Genomic DNA, 22880 nt, shown 5'->3' with positions numbered 1-22880 from the left:
AAGCAAAGGAATAGTAGTATAATATTTTAGGCCTATGAACTAAATGAGAGAAATAAGACACCTTTTCTTCAGCCCACGCCTAGGCCTGTTACCTGAGTCCTGTTTGGATGAACCCATTTCAATCTGCCAGCTCCAACACGCCTAAATACTCCATTTTTCTGTGTGGAAAACCGAATCCAACAACAACTCATTCACGTGCTCCCGGCTCCCGCCGTCCCATAAAAATATCTATCTATTTTTGTAACATCCTTCTCTTTAGTAAAGGCAGTCACATTCTCCATTAACAATACTATAATTACTTTTTCTTTCTATCGCTCTATTACTTTATACATTAGTTTCCGTCCTATCCCAAATCCTATCGCTCTATTATAGAGCTGTTTGTTCACAGCATATAAAAACCATAATGATGTATGAACAGAGGCAGGTGATACCGTTACCTTCATTGGATTGGTGGGATGAAATTATTTTCAAACTCCTATATTATGTACTCCTATGGTAGAAATTTGGACTTCCACATAATTAATTTAATGTGTATGATTATTTTTTTATTGTTCAATTAAGTATTCCATTAAAGATTAAGTTTGGGCTGAAATGTATATTTAATTTGTTACAAAATGAGTGGATACAATAAGAGATTTTCTGTTTGTCGAGCAAACAAAAAGTAAATAAAAATTTTATGTAATTATTCATTCAATTACTACAACAATATATACTTGTTTTATTAATAATAATAATAATAATAATAATAATAATAATAATAATAATAATTGCCGACAATCTATATCACCAGAAATGCGGACTTCAGCCAGTTCCTTTCTCCGATTGAGCACATATCCATACAGGATTATCAATCACTAATTGAGTATCTCACTGTTGGTAAATCCGCTTTTTGCAGTGACTAATGTACCATGCACAAAATTAATATAGTAACGAATATTTGAAGGATAAAAGAGTTCTGTAGGTTCAACGTTAATTAATTAAGTACTAAAACAAATTAGCGCTGTTAGTATTCCATGGAGTATATATTACTTTTGAAGCAAAACTAAACGCAGCCGCTTAGAGGTGGTATTAGTGTCGCAACTATTTTATAGTAAGAAAAAGTCGAATCAATGCATATTTAATTTAAGAGGAATTTGTGACTGAAAAACACAAACTAATTCCATTCCCAATTCCCATCGAAGTGAAACATAAACATAATAATACAGCATGGTCATGAATAGCCTTATTTTTGGACTTATAAACGTCCTTATTTAGCTCACACACACAAAGTACAATCACACATATTGGCGAATGTGGGCATCGCTGTTGGCACCGGTATGCACGAGAGTGGAAGTGTAATACCACGATATGACGTCGAAAACAGCGACTGCGCCTCCTGTGCTGGCGGAGAGTCCGACTTGAACCTGCTGAGGAAGATAGGTGCTCAAGTCGTATACATAGCTCACCACAAAAGTTTGTGAGGCTGCCGTGACTTGAACGGTGATCAATTTGGAAGATTGCTGGTAGTTGATGCGAGCAGTCACCTCCTGCCCAAGAATTGCGTTGCCGACGTTGCTTGTATTTTTTGAAATATTATCATTAATGTCAATACCAACATGACGGTAATTTGGATCATTAGTGTTGATGTAGGTGTCGAATTCCACTGCGAACACGGCTGGATTTTGCGGACTAAAGATTCCAAAGGAGCCGCCAGCGGATCCGATTGGAGAGCCAACTGGCTGGATGAAGAAGGTGATGCCATCGCCTGGGTTTGAATCAACGGTGTTGATGATGAATTTAACGGTGGTTTCGAGGTCGACCTGCGCTCCGGCTTCCCAAAATGTGATCGGGTTGGAATACACGGCTCGGCCAATGCGGCCATTTAATGGGTTGCCTGAGCTGTCGGTGTTGATCAAGCGGAGGTAGGTGGAGTCGGATGGGAAGTGGGCGTCGCCTTGGTAGAGTAGGTCCGTCGGCTGCTGCCCGTAGAAATCATATTGGAAGGAGGTCGTCTGCGACCACGCCGTGTTGGCAGTGGCAAGGAGCAAGGCTAGAAGTGGAATTAGGGTTTGAAGAAGCTTTGCCATGGTTTGATTAGGTTGATGTATTTTGTTTTTTGCTTTGGATTTGGTGGATCCTTGTGGCTTCTTGAGCTTGTATTTATAGTACTCTACTGCTAAGTCGTACTCCTATACTGTACTATGTTTTATAAAAAATTACAACTACTACTCCTCACACTTTGTACTTAAGCATCTAATCCAAGGTACTATTCCCTCCATTCCATAATAATAGAGTCATTTAACCATTTTGGTACGTTCCATAGTAATAGAGTCATTTCTTTTTTTAGTAAAAGTCAACACATCTTTCCACACATACTTCACTCTTTCTTATTTTATTCTCTTCATCTCTCTACCTTTTTCATTTTCCACTTTATTCTTCATTTACTTTACTCACCTAATATTACAATTTTTTTTAATCTCCGCGCGTGCCGAAAAGATACGCCTCCATTACTATGGAACGGATGGAGTATTAATTATACATTTCATTACATTATGTCCTATATATTCATTTAAATAGTATAAGGAAAATGTAACGTAACATTGCTATACACATGTAGTATCATTATAAACTTCAATTACAATTTCAATCCAAAATAGAATTTCGACCAAACTAAACGCTAGTTTTCCCTAGAACAATAATACTATCCAAAATAAATTCTAAAATATTGTAACAAAATAGGAGTAGTAAAACAATGTTATTCTTAGACTGCATATGATAGTACAACGAATCTACGAATCATTATATTAATACTTTTTGTTTAACTTATTTCAATAGGTCCTTTTATTAATTTACTTTTATTAGGTCGTCACCAATTCATAAATTCATTTTATTTCGTTAAGTCCTTTTACAATTTTTTGCTTTATTAGTTCCTTTTACTAGTTCCTTATACGCTTTTAATCTAAGAAAGCCCATAATTTAAATTATACTGATGCATACATTTTTAATGATGAAAATGTCAATTGTGGTTAACGAAGTCTGTTGCAATAATTTAACGACTCTCACTCAAGTGAAAATGCAATGTATATAATTTTGAAAAAATGTGTATTTTCTACATATATAAGTATACACAATGCAACTGTTAATTGAACAATTTTATCTATATATGTAGTGGGATGTTCGTATATAAGATTCGAATACATTATCTACTTATATTATGTAGTAGTAGTAATATTTATTCTAATAAACGGACAGGTGTGCAGCCAGCAAATTGGAGTCCCTTTGTTAAATAAATACTTTTGTTATTTTACTATAATAGTATAATGTGATAATTAAATGAATATTATTTATACAAATATAATGTACAGCCCACCAAATTGGACTCCCTTTGTCATGTATAGAACCAATTTTTACTTTGTAACATCAGTTGGTTAATATAAAAAAGCATTCCACGAGATATGCGAATCCAAGGCAGCCATTTTCATGCATGTCAATTTTAATTGCTTTAATTTATTCAATTGTCATGAATTCCCAACTCATCCATCTATGCAAATTCATGGGCGGATCTAGATATCTAGTGCATTGGCAAAGGGGCAAAAGTGCCTTCTCTCAAATTTCTCGCTCACACACATTGTAGATTGTACTCAAGCATCAAACACAACTAATATTTACGATAATTCATTGCATTATCTCCTAAATATTCATTTAAATAGTGCAAGTAAAATAAACATTGACATACATGTCATAAAGAATCTCGTGTTTTTCATGATAAATTTGTGTAGTACTCCCCATTAAATTTCCATTTAAAATTTCATTTGACTTGACACGGGTTTTAAAAAATTGTGTCTTTATAAAAAAAAAGTAAAGGATAAAGCTAGTGGAATTTGCATATGTGATACCAATTTTTAGAAGTATTAGATTTATAATGGGTTGTAAGTATAAAAGTTAGTAGAATATGTGATCCACATACTAAAAGTGGAATAAAGCAAATAGTTATAAAAATAGTAGACAACCCAAAATGTAAAAATGAAAGGAAGACAAGGGGAGTACCATAAGCTTCAATCGATTGCAATTTCCACCCAGAATGGAAATTCGACCAAAGTAAACTCTAGTTTTCCCATACAAAAATTCTACAAAAATAAATTCTAAAGTATAATAGAACAGTTTTATTCATTAACTATGTATATAATGATACAACTAGATGTTTAGTAATTAAGTGAAGTGAGAATCAAATAAAAAAAAAATAAGAGTAAAAAGCAGAAGAAGGAATAAAATAGATAATTAAAAATTAAATAAAATAGGAAAGAGATTAAAATATAAGAATTTATGTATGTTGATTTTTTTAAATATCTTAACCATAATGAAACAACTAAAAATAGATTACAAACTCAATTTTTGTGGGACGGTTGGGTGAAGTATTACTTATCAGCCTAGCTAATCCCTGCAGTAGACCTTCACTATATACAAGTGGTCGTCATTCTAAATGAATATGGACAATTATAAATAGAATTATTTTTATTTATAAAAAGTGGTATTTGTTGTCTTTTGAAATTATTTTATTTAAGTAAAAGAAATTGTTCGTGTGAATAATATTTACTGTAATTCAAAGGCTTGATATGTTTATATACATAGAAGCAAATCATTCTTAGATACCACGGGTCAATATTAGTTTGTTTTAAGATCATTTAAAAATGAATAACTTAAAATGATCTATAAATAACGTATGAATTTTCAAATCAAGATTTCATAAGATGATTTAAAATTTAACTAATAATGACATTCGTTGTTATCTAATAATGATAGTTTTGACTTTTGCGTTCGGCAATCAGATGCATAAATTGTTGACAGTGAGATTACATTATCTTGTTTGGTCCGTGTTTTGAAAAAAATATCAATTCTTATTTTGATCATAATATAATTATATACATATAGATGTTTCGTCATATATACATCTTCCTTTCCCAAAAAATATCCTTATTTTGCTAATTTGGTCCACCGACTAAAATTAATCCGTTTCAACATAGAATTATTTTCGCCATACATAAAAACTATTGATGTAGGTTTCACTGTCACTAACACTAATATAACTATTTTTTTCTCGCTAACTTTACTAATTTGATATTAAAATCTGTATTGTCTCTAAAATTTCTATTTTATGGTGATAGAGAGAATATTGGAGTAGTACCCAAGATTTCCCATAAGTTGTTAATCAAATTACGACTATAGATACTCTAGTAATTTTACTAAACTAACAATTTAACATAAATGCTATGGGACAAATAGTAAATTACTGTTATCCTTACTATTTTCAAAGTATATATTACAATGAGGAAAATAAGCTGGGTTGAAATCGAGATTTATCAACATAAAATAAACAAAACCAACTTAGGAAAGTGGGAGGAAAGATACGAAAATTTTTCGATTTCAGAGAAGCAAATGAACGTGTCCTCACTTAATTGATTATCATTTAATTATAAATTTTCCATGGCACAGTTAATCAGTGTTGCATGTGAATTTTGAAACCTTATCTTCTAATCTAGAGTGTATAATACTAAAATAAAAAAGAGTAGTGATTTAGAGACATAATGTTTCCAAGCCATAATAATATTGTGACTAATTTACCCTAACATTAAAGTATTAAATAGATATATACCTAATTAAGGAAAATTTAACCAAATTAATTATTCTTATCTAAATGCATATATGTTAATTGGAGATAAACTTAATCATGCAACTAGAGTAATGAATTTAAAATTTTTTCAATCAAAACCATTCTTGTCGTGTAAATTTTTAAAACAATTAATTAAAAAATCAGTAATTTAGATTACCAGTATTAATTAACACACTACATAACTAAATTATTATATTTAATTGTAAAATAATTTGATTACTTAAATAGCATCATATGCTTTTTCAAATAGATTTTACGTTTGTGCTATTCTTTCATAACTTATTTTTTTCCTTAAATTTTCTGAAACATTTTGTCAATATAGTAACAATGAAATCATTCATTTAATAGTATATGAAAAAATATGTAAAAAATTAAACATTTGTCTTATTCAAATTGGTTTATATAATAAAATAATATACTATTTTTTCATTATCTTTTCAATTTTTTTGTTATTTTTCTTTGCTTTAACTAAATTTAATATTTTTTATTTAATTAAGCTAGGGCGTCTAATATTTTAATATAACTATTTAGTTTTAAAATATTAAATAGATGAGTTAAGAAAATACAATTAATTTTTATTCAGATTCAAATCTATCGTTTTAAATGTTAAAAATCAAAGAAATTATGAATTTAATACAAAAATAATTGGATGAATCTACTTTTCTCATTTTAGATTATTTTAATATACCACATGTCAACTACTACTAATTGATTAATAATTAAAAGTAATAAAAATCATAAACTCTGCTAATATTATAAGATAGTGCGGAGTATTATTTGTTTAGAGTTAGGAATTCTAATATTTGCAAAAAAAAAGAGTGAGGGAATATTAAATATGTAGCTTTAAAATGTTAAATATATAAGTTAAGAACATGCGATTATTTATTGATCACTGTTAAACATAATCTTTCAAAAATTATAAATTAAAGAAATTATAATTTTGTAAAATAAAGAATTAAACTTAAAATCATAAACACTAGACTCAATTAGCATTCGTACACCATGTATCAAATCTAATTTATTGCATGTTATAGTTAAATATTTTAATATATTTAAAATATGAAATAAATGATATAAGAACATATGATTTTATCGAGGTTCAACTATAATGGTCCAAGATTTAAGAATTTAAAAAAATCAAAATAAAAAAATAAAAAATTAGAACTAGAGAATTCTTAAAATCAAAACCATATACTCACTTAATTAGTAGTATTAATATATAATATAGTATTATCAAATTTTAATGTGTTGGGTGTTATATTAAAGTGAGCTAAAAAATTTATTATTTTTTAAAGATTATTGTGAATAAAAAGTGATTAAAAGAATAAGTTTATCAATATTGAAGATTATAGTATTATAATTACAAAATAATTATTTTTTGTCACATGTTATAGTAACTCTAAGTATTTACAGTTAAAAAATATTAGATAACTAATTATTTATATTTTATAGCGCTAATTATTTGTTAAAAATTATTTAAATTCACATTTATAAAGACTAATTCATTAAGAAGTCTGAAATTATTTGTTTGCTGATAAATCTTATTTTATTTGTAGACAAAATGTACACTAAATATATAAAGCTAATAAAATTAATATTTAAAATTTTAAAGAAATATCTTTAAGTAAATGCATTAAAATGGGCATATATAAAAAAAAGTTATCAAATCATGTTTTAAACAATTAGATGATTGCAACATGTTATTAAATGCATGCATCATCTATGAATAATCAAAATTTATATCCTTAAATAGGTGTATTTAGTAAACAAATTAATGTAGGGATAATAAAGTACATATACAAAATATAAATTTAATTAAAAATATGATATAATATATACATACCATTTTAAGCATTATGGCTTAGAGACATTATGTCTCCAAAACATTTTCCAATCAAAAGAGTAGTGATTTAGAGACATAATGTCGACTTTGCGCACCAATCAAAGTGCTGTCGACTTTGCGCACCATCAAACCGTGCAATCTCTGTGGGAGAGCCTGCAAACTACATTCGGAAGTACTGTAGATCCGTATCTGTTGTACGATCTAGATGAAAAGGCAGGCCGAATTATGCAAGGGGAGCAGGGGCTGGATATGTATTGGCGACATCTCGACGGAATCTTGGTCGAGATCAACCGATGCCAACATCAACCCGTGGATTGCTGCGACAAGGGGATTAGCCAATTTCGGACATATGTAGCAACAAGACCGCTGTTCGAATTCCTCACCGACTGAATTTGAGGTATGACAGAATCCGAAGGGACATCCTCAAGGAAGTCCCGTTGCCCTCAGCCAAGGCCGCATACAGTCTAGTGAAACGAGAAGCTACTCGGCTCAAGATTATGCCAGTAGCAGACTCTGATTCCCAGACCGGCACAACCATCGACGAATCATCATCGGGCCGAGTATGGCTTGGTTTTGCAGTCAGAAACCAACCAAACCAACCACAGCAACGCTCAACATACCAGCCACCGCCACCAAGAACCACCACACAACGCCGCGGATTCAAACCCGACAAATAAAAAATGTGGTGCTCACACAGCGAAAAGAACAAGCATACAAGAGAAACATGTTTCCACCTCGTCAGATTTCCAGAGTGGTGGGACGAGAATCAGAAGGCCAAAGCCCGACTTGCAATCGGACTAGAGGATGGAGGAGAGATGTTCCCGCAAGGGACAGGCAACCGGGAAGTCGTCGTCGCCCGTGGGAGAGTAGGGGTGATGCACTATTTTTTAGCACTAAATAAACCTGCAAGTATACATAGTGTATATAGTATAGCCAAAGGTCAGTACCGGATATCGAACATGGGGAAGGCAAACACAAAGTGTATATCCTCTACTAGAACTCAATTACTATCTGGAAGAACGAGAATTTTTGGAAAACTTTTTGAAAATAGAAAACAATTGAAAACAAATAACAACTAGATGCGAATAAAACACGGAGACAATCGATAGAGATAATGGAATCCCAGGGATGTGCGTTCATAGTTATGGTTATACAAATTCCACCCTAGCACGATTATTACTTTGATAGGAAGAGTTGCCTAGCTTATGCTCATGCGATACAAACGTTGATTACAAGATTAGGGTTATCAATCCTAACACGTAACTCCAAAAAGCTCCAAAGACCCTTGAAAAGTCCTCACTCTCAATTAACAGTGCCGTTTTAAGGGAAGTTAATTGTAGTGTCTACTAAGTGAATCTAACTCGCTAGAACTCTTTCACAGTTATGAAGCAAGTTGTATTAAATCATACCACACAACGCCGCGGATTCAAACCCGACAAATAAAAAATGTGGTGCTCACACAGCGAAAAGAACAAGCATACAAGAGAAACATGTTTCCACCTCGTCAGATTTCCAGAGTGGTGGGACGAGAATCAGAAGGCCAAAGTCCAACTTGCAATCGGACTAGAGGATGGAGGAGAGATGTTCCCGCAAGGGACAGGCAACCGGGAAGTCGTCGTCGCCCGTGGGAGAGTAGGGGTGATGCACTATTTTTTAGCACTAAATAAACCTGCAAGTATACAGAGTGTATATAGTATAGCCAAAGGTCAGTACCGGACATCGAACATGGGGAAGGCAAACACAAAGTGTATATCCTCTACTAGAACTCAATTACTATCTGGAAGAACGAGAATTTTTGGAAAACTTTTTGAAAATAGAAAACAATTGAAAACAAATAACAACTAGATGCGAATAAAACACGGAGACAATCGATAGAGATAATGGAATCCCAGGGATGTGCGTTCACAGTTATGGTTATACAAATTCCACCCTAGCACGGTTATTACTTTGATAGGACGAGTTGCCTAGCTTATGCTCATGCGATACAAACGTTGATTACAAGATTAGGGTTGTCAATCCTAACACGTAACTCCAAAAAGCTCCAAAGACCCTTGAAAAGTCCTCACTCTCAATTAACAGTGCCGTTTTAAGGGAAGTTAATTGTAGTGTCTACTAAGTGAATTTGACTCGCTAGAACTCTTTCACAGTTATGAAGCAAGTTGTATTAAATCATACAAGATTGTGTCACCAATCATGCAGCATCAGAATTACTTAGGGAAGAAACAAAGTAAAAACAAAATAGATATTAAATAGAAAACTGGAATTGTATAACCAAAGTCGTTACTAACACATCCCTAGAATCCTATGAGTTTAGTTACACATAATGAAATAAGTTAAACACATAGATTGAAGGAAAAACAATTTGAACATAAACTTAAAGCAAATAAAATCCGTAGATTGAATCCTTTTCGTTCTTGATGTTCTTGAAATCCTTCTCCAACTCCTTGCACAATTGAAGTACTCTAGCTTTGATCTCTGTGAATTATTTTGCAAGTAGAAGCTCTCTCTTTTGATGAAACTTGAGGTCTTATTTATATGGGAAAGCCAATCCTTGTTATAAAAGGAAAAGATCTTCAAAATATGGTAAATCTTGGAGCAAATCTAGGGCATCTCGTATTCGCCTCCTTTCTCCAGCGGGCCGCCGCACATTGGCCGGCGGTCGCCACGTTGGAGTCCAGAGACTCTGTTCCTTCGGCGGCGGACTGCCGCACAACTTCCGGCGATCGCCGGGCTAGACGTCTCTTCCAAGTGTAATTTTCCGAGGTGGACCGCTGCACTGCTCTGCCCGCCAGGCGCCGGCGGTCGCAGTACAACTTCGCGGCGGTCTCCGGTCGCCGTCTGACTCCAGATTTCCAGACTTTGCATTTTGGCTCCCTTTTTCGGCTCAATTATGCACATTTCTCACAAAACACGTCAAAAATACCAAAATAGACAAAATATGCAAATAATGGACGCGTAGAGTGACTTTGATATAAAAAACGGACCAACTAATAGCCTTAAAATAGTGCAAAATCCGAGCGTATCAAGGGGACGACAGTCAGCTGCAGGGTGGAGGCGGCAGAACTGGTAAGGCAATCGGAATCGCAGAAGTCGCGTTTGCAGAACGGAAGGAAGGAACCCTGATGAGGCTCGTTTCATGCATGTGTTCCATAGTAAAACTACACCTAAATCTTTGAACTAACGTTTGTTTCTGAGCCAGGTGTGTGAAATCCTCCATTTTTAAAAGAAGGAACAAATCAGTTGGGCGGAAGCACGAATCAAGAAAAGAAGGCAAAATATTGCGGCATTGAGTTGATCAAGTTAGAAATCAAGCGGAGCCAGCAGGAGTTCTGCATTGGAAGAAAGAGCGAGAGACCCCACTACAAAATGTGAAGGACATCAATGACATATCGGAGAGGTGGTACCCTAGGGATGAGAGCCCTATGCTTTTCTATATAAAGAAACCCAACACATGAAGAAAAGAGAGTCCCCTCCAGTAGTGTAGGGAGGGGGTTTGGGGTCTCACAAGCTTTCTTAGGTAGAATATCTTTAGGAATTCAGCCCTCTTCTTAGGCTGAAATCGGAACTCTCTTGCGCTTCATCTTTCTGATTTCGTTGCACGCACACACTTGGTCCTAGCTTAGTTCAGTTTTAATCGGTGTTGGTTTTATTTTAAACTTTCTGTTCTGCTATTCCACCTCGAGAAGGAGTGATGAAACAATTTCCTGCTTTCCTTACTTATTCACAGTTAACTTTTGATGTAATCGACTTTCTTATGTTTTGTTTTAGTTAAATTCGAAGTTATGCTTTCATTTCCATCTTCGGTGTTTTAGCTTTGGAACGTTTTGGTTTGCTTAGATCCGAAGTTTTCTGGTTAAAAGTCCTCAATATGTTTAGATCTGGCATTTCTTTATCATTTCTTGCATGAATATGGTTTAATTCTTGTTTTTACGTAGTCGTAGCTTTTATCTTAGGAGTAGATTTAATTTTATGAGTTGTTCTGATGTTTCATCTTCCTTAGCTTTTTAGATCTGTTATTTACTCTATTTTTCATGTTGATTTGTTGAAAAAGATGAAATTGTTAGAAAGTTTTTACTTTACAATGCTTTTTGCAGGGGACTTACAGTCCCCGTTTATTCTGTTTGTCCATTTATGGAAATGTCAGTTGACTTGATCAAGTAGTTAGTTTCGTCAGTTTAGTTGTTCGGTTCGGTTTACCTTTCAAAATCTAGTAGTTTAACTTAACCCACCCCCTAGAAAGCGTGGAAGCAGTCAAGCCCCAAATCGTGTCATGCAAACAAATGTCCAACGTCTCATCTCTGTGTGATCGATCCTTACTTCCCTATATTAGTTAATAGTATTAGTGGGTTAAGGTTTTGAAAACACGTCCTTTTAGCTCTTCCTTTCTTCCCACTCGAGTCGGAGTTAGTCAAGTTGATCAGGCTGAGCTTTTATCGGATCCACTCATCTGCAGTTTTGCAGGTAGCAGGTAGAAATAGGCTAGCTGATCAGGTCGACGATCCAACTTGAGCAAGCCACAACGATATAAACCAGAGAAGAAAATAAAGCAGAATCGGGCGGGTCAGTTTCAAACCCCAATCCCCAATTTAAATTGCTATTTGGTCCCTCAAATACTTAGTGATGCTAGAGAATTACCCCATTGTATAAATAGTATTCAGTCTAGTCCCCTGAGTTTAAATTATACGCAATTAAGTCCCCATAATAAGGAAATTCAAAATATGGTCCCTTAAATAGCTGAAAAATCAATTTTGAGTCCTAATCGTTGCGCCCCTGGATAGTATTCCAATTGCGTGTGTTGCCCAAAGTAAAACTGATTCTAAAGAAAAAATGGTAGACTTTTAAGTGTAGGGCGACGAATACTATGTCTTATGATAAAAATGATTTTTCTGAATTTGATGGAGCAATGAAAAGCCACATACAAACTGCTGATGGGAAATTGACAATTGTGAGTGGCAGTGGAACCATTCAGTTTTCCCTAACCTTAAAGCTCACAAATTGCCTCTATGTGCCCAAATTGTCCCATAAGCTCATGTCACCATGTGACGAAAGAATTAAATTGTACGTTACGATGCATCCAAACTTCTGTGTATTACAGTATCAAGACGAGGAGGATAACTGGGCACGCCACTGAGCGTTAAGGCCTCTATTACGTGGATGAGATTGCTCAACAAGGTGGCACTGCGATGCTTTCTCACGGATCTGCTAATCGGGAAGCTTGGTTGTGGCACCCAGACTGAGGCATCCATCCTCGGGTTATTTGAAATTATTTTTTCCAAAGTTCTCTCATTTTAAAGGTATTACTTGTGAATCTTGTGTGTTGGGAAAAAGCCATAGACAAATCTTTAGATCAAGTGATACTCGTGTTAAAACTATTTTTTCTATAGTGCATGCTGATGTTTGGGATCCTGCTCCTATTATTGGTGATCATGGTATTAAGCATTCCCTTATCTTTATGGATGATTGCACTAGATTGATTGAGTATGTTGATTTTACAAGTGAGAATAAAATAAAACAGAATAAGAGTAAAAAGTAGAAGAAAGAGTAAAATAGATAATTAAAAAATTAAATAAAGTAGAAAAGAGATTAATGTATACGAATTTAGGTTTGTTGATTTTTTTAAAATATCTTAACCATAATGAAACAACTAAAAATAGATTACCACTCTTGTGAGATGGATGGACGGAGTACTCCCTCCGTCCTCCAATAATTGTCGACTTTGGTTATGGCACGGGTTTTAAGAAATGTAAAGAAAACCAAGTTAAAAAAAATAGTGGAATATGAGTCTTACTCTTATTTATTAGTATTATAATAAAATGTAAGTTGAATAAGTTAGTGGAATGTGAGACCTACTTATCATTTAAGAAATGTGAGTTGTATGCTACTTATCAGTTAGTGGAGTATAATAAAAGTGAAAGTGAACAATTAATAAGGGACGAACAAAAATAGTAAAAATGGACAATTAATGGGGAACGGAAGAAGTATCACTTCTAAATGAATATTGTAAAATAATAAATAGAATTACTTTTATTTATAAAAATGGTATTTGTTGTCTTTTGAAATTATTTTATTAAGTAAAAGTAATTGTTCGTGTGAATAATACATACTGTAATCAAAGGCTTGATATGTTTATATACCTACATGACTGAGATGTATACAAAATTTAATTTTATTGCATAACATTGATGCAAATCATTCTTAGATACTATGGGGTGATTATTATTTTGTTTTAAGGTTATTCAAAAATGAATAATCTAAAGTGATCTAAAAATAACATCTATATTTTTCAAATCTGAATTTTATAAGATAATTTAATATTTAACTAACAATGACATTCGTGTTATCTAATAATAAGAGTTTTGCGTTCTGCAATAAGATTGCATTATATATCGATCGTGAGATTATATTATCTTGTGGTCTAAATTTGGTCCACATTTTAAAAAAAGATCAATTCTTGTTTTCATCATAATATAATTACATACATATAGATGTTTCGTGATATATACTTATAACTTATTCCGTCTCCAAAAAATAGCCTTATTTTGCTAATTTAGTCCACCGACTAAAATTAATCCATTTCAACGTAGAACTATTTTCGCCATATATTAAACTTTGATATAGGTTTCACGGTAACTAACACTTATTTAATTATTTTTTCCACTAACTAACTTTACCAATTTCGTATGAAAATCTTACTATCGTTTCCAAAAATTTCTTTTTTATGGTGATAGAGAGAATATTGTACCCAAGATTTCCCATTAATTTGTTAATCAAATTACGACTATGAATGCTCTAGTAATTTTTCCAAAGTAACAATTTAACATAAGTGCTATGGGACAAACTAGTATTTCCTCCGTCCACTATTTAAATAGTCTTTTGCCATTTTGGTTTGTTCACGATTTATAGAATTATTTATTTTATTCATTTTTAATATGCAAACTCCATATTCTATCAATTTTTTACACTCACAATCTAATATCTCACATTCCATTCATTTTCTTCTTTTACTTTTTTTCATATAGTGAAATAATTTTTTAAAATCCGTACCAAGTTAAAATGGCTTTTTAAATCGTGGACGGAGTATTATTCTTATTGTTTTCAAAGAATAGTATTACAATGTGGAAAATAGGCTGGGGATACAAAAAAATGTTGAAATCGAGATTCATAAAAAAAAAATAAACAAAACCAACTTAGAAAAGTGGCAAGTGTTAGTGGCAAATGTTGAAATCGAGACTCATCAACAAAAAATAAACAAAACCAACTTCGGAAAGTGGGAAGAAAGATAATGAAAATTTTTTGATTCCAGATAACAAAATGAACGTGTCATCACTTTATGGATTATTAGTTAATTAATGATTTTTTATGGCACATTTACTGAGCTAGAGATATATACTATCCTATCCATATTATAGTAACGGAGACGTTTCTTTTCAGCATGAAGATTAAAAAAAATTATTTTAAATGAATTATAAGTAAAAAGAGAAATAAATTGGAAAATGAAAAAAATAGAGAGATGAAGAGAGAAAAAAATAAGAGAGAATAAAGTAGGTGTGAAAAAATGTGTTACTTTTACTAAAAAGGGAAATGACTTTATTACTATGAAACGTACCGAAATAACAAAATAAGGGCATCCACAGCAGTGTCTCTTATCCGTCTCTTAACCGTCTCATCTCTTCACTATTCATGGGCCCCACTGTACTTTTCACTCCATCTCTTAACTAAGAGATAGCACTCACATCCATCCATCTCTTAACCATCTCATCTCTTAACTATTCATTCAATTTCATTTTTCATTTTTATTTTCAACAAATCCAATTAATAAAAAACACACTTCATTAAATAAAATAAAATTACAATTTAAAATTCTAAAAATAAAAAAAAATACATAATTAAAATCCTAAAAAAATAAAAACACACATAATTAAAATCCTAAAAAAATAAAAATACACACCATTAAAAAAAATGGAGGCAAAGAGCTGTCTAATGAAGATCATTTGCGTCTACTCATTGCCAAATTTTGCCCAAATGTGCTCCATTAGATCCTCCTGGAGTTGGCCGTGGGCGGTAGAATCACGTGTCCTAGCCCGAATACACATCCGCTCTTCCAAAGACGGATGCAATCCACTGCGAGGCGGACTACTTGCGGTAGAGCTTCCCGCGGTCTCAGGGTCGAACCAATTTCCCGCCTGAGGTCCTTCGTCGGCAACAATCATGTTGTGCAAGATTATGCACGTATACATGATGTCGACCATATTATCTATAAACCAAGTACGAGTCGGGGCTTTGATAATGTTCCATCGAGCTTGGAGAACCCCGAACGCTCTCTCCACATCCTTGCGAGCAGCCTCTTGCTTCTGCGCAAAAAGAGCCTGTTTTTCGTTCGCAGGCCTGTTGAACGTCTTCACGAAGGTTGGCCACTTCGGATAGATGCCGTCGGCAAGATAGTACCCCATTTTATACTGGCGGTTGTTAGCGACGAAGTTGATGGCCGGCGCTTTACCATTCAGAACTTTGGTGAAGAGGTCGGAGTGGTTGAGCACGTTGATGTCGTTGTTCGAGCCGTGGATCCCGAAATACGCATGCCAAATCCATAGCCGGTAGTCGGCGACGGCCTCGAGTATAACGGTGGGGTGGGTGCCTTTGTGGCGGCTCGTGTATGACCCTCTCAACGCCGTTGGGCAATTCTTCCGCCAATGCATGCAATCGACGCTCCCGAGCATCCCGGGAAACCCGTGTGCTTGTTCGTGAAGTTGAAGCAGAAACTGACAATCCGCGGTGTTTAGCTTCTTCAGAAATTCGTCGGTGAAGGCTGCCCGGACGCCTTTGCAGAAGTTCATCAAACAAAGTCTCCCAGTGGTTTCTCCGACGTGTAGGTATTCGTCGAACAAATCCGCCGTTTGTCCAGTAGCAAGCTGACGGATTGCTGCAGTACATTTCTGGAGCGTCGTGTGACTGGGACGGCCAGTAGCGTCGAAACCTTCTTGGAAGTACTCTTCCCGGGCCGCCAATGTATTTGCGATATGCAAAAATAGCGGGCGTGACATACGGAAACGGCGACGGAAGTAGGTATCATCCCATCTCGGGTTGTTAGAGAAGTAATCGCGTACCAACCTTGCGGCGGCTTGCTCCCTGTCACGATGGATGTATTTCCGGGTTCGCTTTTGACGCGCCGCGGCTTCCTCCTCCTCCCTACGTCGATCTTCTTCTAGCGATTGTTCCATTAGTTGACGCATTAGCTCAAATGGATCCATGAATTGATTAAATTTGGGAGAAGAAAAATGTTTTGAGATGAAGAATGTAGTGTGTTTGAGTGAGAATAGAGAGTTTTTTATGGTGGATAATTTGTGGGAATGATTTGGTATTTATAGAAGTGATTTGGGGCTTAAAAAAAGTTAAAGAAAATTAAAAATTTGTAAAAAACGGCTAGTATAATTTTTGAAATTTTTTTTATATATATTTTTTATTTTTTTTTATTTTTTTCTGATTTAAAAAAAAATAAAAAAAATCAATTTAACGGATATAAACGACGCCCACTTGCGGGACGACGAGTGGGCGTCACGCACGAACCGGAGCTCGCCACGTCGCCCAACCGCGTGGCGTCTCGTCTCGCCGGGAGCCCCTTCACTAAGAGACGTGGGACGAGATAGAGACGGGATGGGGACGGGATGCATCCCACAGCGGCGTCTCTTATCCGTCTCGTCTCTTCGAGACGAGATAGAGACGGTTTTGTAAACTGCTGTGGATGCCCTAACTCTATTACTATAGAACGGAGGAAGTACTAAACAAAACCTTTATCTTCTTGGAGTCTACACATAATTTTTACTATTGTTTTTTATAAAGAATAAACTACAGTGAGTAGAGAGGATAGAGTTAATTAGTATTATGCTTGGCAGCGCGACGGAACTAAAAATTTATCTAAGGCAGGCCTAAATTTTTTAAAAATAGTATATGTAATAATACTCGATAAAAATGATATTTTCATAAATAGTACATTTCCTACTTATTTCACAAAGTTTAGGACATCCACAACGGGGCGTCCTATGCGACGCCCTAAGCCCCGCCCTATGTACTGCCACATCAGCATTTTATCCTCCGCCCCTTTCACTTGCAGTGGGGCGGACTATAGCCCGCCCTAAGCGACGCCCTAAGCATTTTATTTCTATTTTGTATTTATATTTTTATGTTTGCAAATGTAAATAAAAATAAACAAATAAAAACAACAAAATTAAAGGGAAATTCTAAATTTACTTAATTAAAAAAAAAGTTAAAAAATAAGAAATAAAAAAAAGCACTAAATACAAAAAAAGTAGGCTAGTCTAGAGTAGTCCCAACTTGCGGCTGAGGCCATCGGTCATACGCTGGATACCCTCAATTTAAGCCGGGTTGGTCGCCTGCATGAGGGCGGTGTGCGCGTCCAACAACGTCCTGTAGGCGGAGGAGGCTGCCAAATCCGAGTAGGCATGGGCCGCAATCGAAGTCGCGGACGGCGTCGAACTCGGGGTCGGCGATGGGGCTTGGTCAAGTGGCGCCGCGGCGGATGTGGTCGCCTTGCCCTTGGCTTTGGCAGCCTTGAGGCCAGAGGGACGCCGGGATACCGGAGTGCCGGAACTCTCATCCTCGAACACCGGATTGTTGAGGTCCATTGGAGACGCGCCGCTATCGCTGCTTGTATAATCAGCGAAGGTGCGCTACGACGCCCTCCTCCTCGCCGCCGTCGATGGGGGAATCACACCACCAACGAACTTCTGCTTGTCCCTCAAGAGCGCCCGGCACTGGTAGTGCTTGAAATCGCCGTACAATGAAATGTACGACTGCATCGCTTTGTCCCGCACATCCGCGAGACTCTCGCCACTGCCCTGCTCCCTCTCGCTCTTCTCGTACTCCCCTGCGAACAAATTTACTTGCTTTTTTATTTGATCTCAGTGCTTGCGGAGCTGCTCCCTGTGGCGCTTGTAGGCGTACGCCGGCTTGGCCTCGTTTTATTTATCGGCGATGCGCTCCCAATACGAAGTCACCTTCTGGTTGTTGGCGTACACCGGATCCTCCGAAACATCAATCCAACATCTCGTCAAGACGATCGATTCAGTGTCGGAGTAGTTCGACCTTCCCGGGGCGAACTCTTCACACACCTCCATTGAATGCAACTTCTGGGCTCGTGCCTTGGTCCGCTTCTTCTTGGTGGCGGACCCAGACGCAGCGGCGGCGGCGGAGGGGCGGTGGGGAGAAGGCTCCATGTCGGAAAGGCCGTACGAGTCGGTGCTGAAGTCCGGATCGTACTCGGCATTGGTATCGAATGGCCGGTATTCGTCGGGTTCTGTACCCGGCCATCGTGCACTATCGAACATCGGACTGTTCGGATAATCTCCGGAATCCATTTTGTTTGAAATATAGAAAATGTAGTGTGAATTTGAGAGTGAAGTGAGTGAAAAATGAAGTGAAAATGAGAGGAATATATAGGTTTTGAAAATTTAATAAAATTAAAAAAAAAACAGAAACGCGTCGCATCGTCCGCGTCGTCCACAGTGGCGGACAATGCGACGGACGATGGGGTATCCTCCGCGCATCGTCCGCGGACGACGTATCGGGCGCGGACGATGGTTAACCCATCGTCCGCACCATTGCGGATGCCCTTAGTAATAATCATATAAGTTGGAGTCTCATATTTTTTGGAACGGATTTTAAAAAATGTTAAAAAAAGTTGATGAAAAAAAGTTAGTGTAATATGAGTCTCTTTTATATATATATATATATATATATATATATATATATATTAGTTTTTAAATGAAAATTGGGTGGAATGAGTTCGTGAAATGTGAGATCTATATAACTTTTATAGTAAAATTGAATCGGATCTTCTATTTGTGGATGAACGAAATAGAAAAACGAGACTCTTATTCGCGGACAGATGGAATATTAAACCAGGAAATTTTAATTTTTTTTATGATATTATCTTGTCCCTATATAAATGTTGTCTTTTGGTTTATTCAAAGCAATATTTTTTCCATTAAAATAAGAGAAGAAAAATATTGATCTTAATAAAAATAGTAATAGTACATCGTTTTAAATGGCATCCTAAGTCGATGGAGCATTTTGTAAACGGATAACACAAGTGAAAGAATTAAATATATATATATATATATATATATATATATATATATATATTCAAAATATTAATTTTAGACCTACTATATTGACTAAAAGTTAATTACTACCTCCATCTGTTAAAAGTTGAATCGAATTCACACGAACACAAAAGAATTTGGGGAAGAATTTTGAGAGCGATTTTATTGAGCTAAGAAATTTGAATGAGAAGAATTACAATTCTCGGTGCCCCTCTTTCTCTATTTTAATCCAGCTAAAAAACAAAGAAAACTAAATAAACTAATTAAGTTGATCTAACGGGTGTAATACAATCTATCAACTAAAGATCAAGGGTCGAGATTTAAACCCTCATTTAAATCTTTCCCACCAAAACTAAGTGTTGGGGTATAATGGTTGAGCTGAATTGAGCATATATCAACAAATCTCCACCTTGCTCAAGCAGCTTCAACTCTCTCTCGCAAGAAAATCAACCTCCTGCACAGCTCCACCTTCTCCCTTAGCAAAGCTTTGGTCAGCATATCAGCGGGGTTCACAGCAGTATCCACTTTGAACACCTCCACCTCACCCTCTTCTATCCTTTCTCTGATGAAGTGTAGACGAACATCTATATGCTTGTTGCGCTCGTGAAAGACCTGATGTTTTGCAAGACATATAGCACTGCTATTGTCACAACCAATAGCTATAGACTTCTGCACAACCCCAAGTTCAGCAGCCAGCCCCTTCACCCAGAAACTTTCTTTAACAGCTGCTGTCAAGGCAAGGTATTCTGCCTCTGTAGTTGATAGTGCAACCACATTTTGGAGACTTGATTTCCAACTTATTGCAGCTCCAAACATGTGAACACATATCCTGATTGAGATCTCCTGTTATCCACATTTCCAGCAAAGTCTGAATCAGAGAACCCCATCAGAGCCTCTCCACTCGAGCTGCTACCACCTCCATACAATATTCCCAGACTTGCAACTCCCTTTATGTATTTCAGCAGCCACTTAAGAGCTGCCCAGTGCTCCTTGCCATGATCAGCCATGAATCTGCTAGTCAAACTCACAACATGGGCAATGTCTGGCCTTGTGCAAATCATGGCATACATCACACTGCCTATGATATTGACATATGAGATGAGCTCCATTTCCTTCCTTTCCTTCTCATTCTTTGGCTTTTGATCCATAGACAATTTAAAATGTTGTGCCAATGGTGTAGCTGTCTCTTTAAGGTTGTCAACTTTAAACCTCTTTAACATTCTGAGTATATAATCAGACTGACCCAACCAGATTCTTCCCGCCTTTCTATCTCTGACTATATTCATCCCAAGAATTTTCCTTGCAGCTCCAAGGTCTTTCATGTCAAAACCTGACCTTAGATCATCCTTTACTTGCTGCACTTCCTTCATACTAGATCCAGCCACAAGCATATCATCTACATATAGCAATAAGTAAGCCACTGACATCTAGCTGCTCGAGTTCCCAATTTTTGTTTGCTACAACTGCCATCAACATCCTAATAGAGCTATGCTTTACAACATGTGAGAACACCTCGTTGTAATAAATACCATATTCTTGGCTGAAACCTCTTGCAACCAATCTGGCTTTGTATCTGATAGAGCCATCTGCCTCAATTTTCCTTTTGAAGATCCATTTGCAAGTCACTAGCTTTCTGCCTTCCACTTTATCCACCAGACTCCATGTTCTATTAGCCATTAATGAATCAATTTCCTCATTCATAGCCTTTAGCCACTTTTCCTTATCCTTACTTGCCATAACTTCCTTGTATGTCATTGGCTCTTCAAGCTACAGCTGCTCTGCAACAGTTAGAGCATAGAATATCATCTCAGAGTCAGAAAATCTGCCAGGAAGCCTTGTTGATGTTCTTCTGACCCGATCTCTAGCAAGTTGATAATTTGTCAAGTCCTCAGTAGTATCACCTTGATGAGTGCCAGTATCTGACCCAACATCCACATCAGTGCCCATCTCTTCACTCTCAACATCTCCCTCAAGTGTACTCTAACCCTGAGTTCCATTTGCATCAACACCAGACTCCACCTCAAAATCATTACTCTCATTAGCAACAATCCTGACACCATCAGAAGTACTTTCTTTGTGGAGATAAGGCATATCATTTTCTAGGAATATCGCATCTCTACTAATCAGAATCTTATGATTACCAGGCTCTATAAACCATAGACTATAACCCTTGACCCTTTTTTGATATCCCAGCATTACACACATCAATGCTCTGGGATCCAATTTCCCCTGCTTCACATGAGCAAAGGCTTTACAGCCAAAGATCTTTAATTCAGAGTAACTTGAATGCTTCCCATACCACCTAAAATCTGGTGTATCACCATTAATGGAGGAGGATGGACACTTATTCATCAGGTGCACTGCAGTAGAAGCAGCCTTCCCCCATAATTTCTTTCCCAAACCAGAAGAGAAAAGCATGCATCTAACTCTCTCAACTATGGTTCTGTTAGCTCTCTCTGCTATCCCATTTTGTTGGGGATTCAAGGGGACTGTCATGTGCCTCTTTATTCCCCTCTGCTTACAAAAGGTGTCAAATTCTTTAGACAAAAATTCAAGGCCATTATCTGTCCTGAGGCACTTCACCTTACATCCCTTCTCTAACTCAACCTCAATGCACCATTCTTTAAATTTCTCAAAGGCCTCAAACTTTTCTTTTAAGATATAAATCCAAATTTTCCTTGAATAATCATCTATCAAAGACATGTAGTATCTACCTCCCCCTATAGAGTTCACTGAAGCAGGTCCCCACAAATCACTCTGGATATAATCAAGAGGGGAAGTAGAATTGTGTTTACCAGTGGTGTATGGTAGTTTCTTTGCCTTTCCTCGTATGCAATCTTGGCATGGTGGCATGTCCTGTTCCTCAAAAGCAGATATGACATTCCTTTTCACCAATTCCTTTATGCTCCCCATTTCTGGATGGCCAAGCCTTTCATGCCATAGCTTTATACTGGTTGGCTTCACCAGGTTGAGCTGACCCTTCTGGACTTTGACAACAGAAACATACAGATAATATAGACTCCCTCTTCTCTGTACTGTCATGATCAGATTATTGCGTCTTTTAACCATCATCTTTCCACCAGAAGAAGAAAAACAACACCCATTCATCTCAAGTGACCCCAATGATATTAACCTCCTCTTAACTTCTGGAATGTACCTGACATCATTGAGTATCTTCACTAATTGATCTTGCATCTTTAATCTGATGGATCCAACTCCCTTGATATTACAAATCTGATTGTTTCCAAGAACAACTGTGCCAGAAGTCTCA

At 36.2% G+C, this 22880-nt stretch overlaps 1 pseudogene; it reads right to left on the bottom strand.

The window, feature by feature from the left end:
- Nucleotides 1-1132: 1132 nt before the first annotated feature.
- Nucleotides 1133-2123, bottom strand: LOC125192840 (agglutinin-2 pseudogene; annotated as a pseudogene).
- Between the last annotated feature and the right edge of the window lie 20757 nt (nt 2124-22880).

The sequence above is a fragment of the Salvia hispanica genome, chromosome 4 (genome assembly GCF_029641045.1).
Source record: "Salvia hispanica isolate PSC_SH4W2 chromosome 4, Shi_PSC_v1, whole genome shotgun sequence".
NCBI lineage: Eukaryota > Viridiplantae > Streptophyta > Magnoliopsida > Lamiales > Lamiaceae > Salvia > Salvia hispanica.
Note: the sequence above shows the minus strand (reverse complement) of the source record. Positions and strands in the feature narration are given on the sequence as shown.